The following is a 2,500-nucleotide window of genomic DNA, read 5'->3' on the forward strand; positions in this document are numbered from 1 at the left end:
TTTTTTTTAAAAAAAGAGTATCTACCTATTTTTTTGGGAGTTTTGGCATCTCCACCAAAATGAAAAAAAGAACCTTCTATTTTTCATGGTCTTGCAACTACACTACTGAGACAAGGTAGAGCTAGGTCACGGGTTCGATTTCCGCCCGGAGCGAAACAGATAATGTCCGGTCCTCCTATCTTGTCCCTCTTCAATCTTCACTCTTCGATTTAGGGACGATAAGACAGCTCCCTCTATTAAACCTCTTTTTTGTTTAACAATAATCTAAGTAGGTAGGTACTTACTATGATCATTTCTCGTCTCAATATGCTGAAGGACCAAATCCACGGCCATTTCTCTTTTACACTTGGTTCCCTTCTCTCCATTCGCCTTTCGAGACATGGTGGGCTTTCGGTCCAATTCCTCCGTTGACCTGACTGCCCGATAGCAGAAGTACTTCTTACGAAACGAAATCTTGGGTTCGGGTACGCTCGGTAAGGTTCGGTTACTCTCGATAAGGTTCGGGTACACTCGAAACTAGGATTCTTTACACTCGGTGAAGTTCGAGTACACTCGGTTTTTGTTTACAATACGGACTTGGTCATGGAACAAGAATCTCGTACTATTACAATTCCACGGAGAGCTATTAACAGTGAAATCTTGGGTTCGGGTACGCTCGGTAAGGTTCGGTTACTCTCGATAAGGTTCGAGTACACTCGATAAGGTTCGAGTACACTCGATAAGGTTCGTTAACACTCGGTAAGGTTCGGGTACACTCGAAACTAGGATTCTTTACACTCGTTGAAGTTGGAGTACACTCGGTTTTTGTTTACAATACGGACTTGGTCATGGAACAAGAATCTCGTACTATTACAATTCCACGGAGAGCTATTAACAGTAATAATAATGACTATAAAATACTAGATTTACGTAGTACGGGTAGCTATTTCTAAAACGACGAAACTAACAAGGTATGATAAGTTGACAAGTTAGTCTAAAAACGGTAAAGTATTTCTAAAATGTACCCATTGAGTTTCTGAACAGGTCTTTTTTTTTCAAGACTAACAAGGTATATGATAAGTTGACAAGTTAGTCTAAAAACGGTAAAGTATTTCTAAAATGTACCCATTGAGTTTCTGAACAGGTCTTTTTTTTTCAAGTAATTTATGATTTACCAAAATCAGCAATAATAGACTCTTGAGTGGAAGGTAACCACTAGGTTTATTAGACTTAAAAAACGATCAATTTAGTAAACGCACTACGGACAAACTGACCCGATGTTCAGGAGTTGAAAAAAGCAGAAGGAAACAAATAAACAAAACTACCCGAATATGGACAGGTTTTTTTAACCTTTTTTTAATGTATTTTCGTAACCCGTCAATTCATAATCAGTCCAAATAATCAGTCAATTAGCCGCGAGCTAATCAGTCCAACTTCAAGATCGAATAGTAGTGAGCTCACTTTTATCCCACGTATCAATGAAGCCCATATTGACTAGAATCGATGTTAACAGTTTTTATCAGTGATACCTTAACGTGTGGGGTCGATTGATAAGTCTGTAGTGTAAACAACGAAAACTACTTGTCAGGGACTTTCGACGCGTATCAATGAAGCCCATATTGACTAGAATCGATGTTAACAAGTTTTTATCAGTGATACCTTAACGTGTGGGGTCGATTGATAAGTCTGTAGTGTAAACAACGAAAACTACTTGTCAGGGACTTTCGACGGGCTTTCCTCGTCTATAAGGTGTCTATTAGGTATTGTACTTAGGCAATATTTAAGTTGTGTTCACACATAGTTGACACCGTCGATCAACGTCGACTGAAACCGTACACTGCCTCGACAGCATAGATTCACCTCGTCAATAGTCGGACTACCTATCGATCCGATCCACGGTCGGTCAACGTCGTCGACTATGTGTGGATACAGCTTTATAACTCACCCTTTCCAAATTGAGTAACTTACAATGGTCAACTTTAATACGGATTTGTGTTCTTCTTTTAAGAATTCTGATAGACGGAACTGTAACAACGGAGGTCTTATCGTCACAAAATCGAGATCTGCGATTCACGGTCGGTCAACGGCGTCGAATATGTGTGCATACAGCTTTATAACTCACCCTTTCCAATTGAGTATTGAGTAACTTACAATAGTCAACTTTAATACGGATTTGTGTTCTTCTTTTAAGAATTCTGATAGACGGAACTGTAACAACGGAGGTCTTATCGTCACAAAATCGAAGATTGAAGGAGGACAGGAAGAAAGACAGGCGTTCCGAGAGCAAACCATCGAACCTTATCTGTCACATTTTTTAGAATAAACTTCGCCTCGGGAGGGAATCAAATCCTCGGCCTAGTGCTTACAAAGCAGGCGTGCTACCCTACAACGTAAAGGCCCGTTCCCACTTGTCGTCCGATTTGTTTTCCGAATGTCCTGTAGGTAATGTAATTTAAATGAGAGTGTTCCCACTTCGGACGACACGATTTTTTTTCCCGAACGACAAGTGGGAACCGGCCTT

The 2,500-nt window shown here is 40.2% G+C and overlaps 1 protein-coding gene and 1 long non-coding RNA gene across 2 annotated transcripts in view; one reads left to right on the forward strand and one right to left on the reverse strand.

Annotated features, from left to right (window-relative positions):
• The window catches only part of LOC103505236 (sodium-independent sulfate anion transporter-like), a 45,358-nt gene that overhangs the window by 34,636 nt on the left and 8,222 nt on the right, over positions 1-2,500 (reverse strand). The window lies entirely within an intron of this gene.
• LOC113465779 lies at positions 259-1,433 on the forward strand. The gene is made up of 3 exons (XR_003390388.1): positions 259-478; positions 664-1,023; positions 1,124-1,433. It is a non-coding gene; the product is annotated as an uncharacterized LOC113465779 (long non-coding RNA).

The sequence above is a fragment of the Diaphorina citri genome, unplaced genomic scaffold (genome assembly GCF_000475195.1).
Source record: "Diaphorina citri unplaced genomic scaffold, Diaci psyllid genome assembly version 1.1 scaffold158, whole genome shotgun sequence".
NCBI classification, from domain to species: domain Eukaryota; kingdom Metazoa; phylum Arthropoda; class Insecta; order Hemiptera; family Psyllidae; genus Diaphorina; species Diaphorina citri.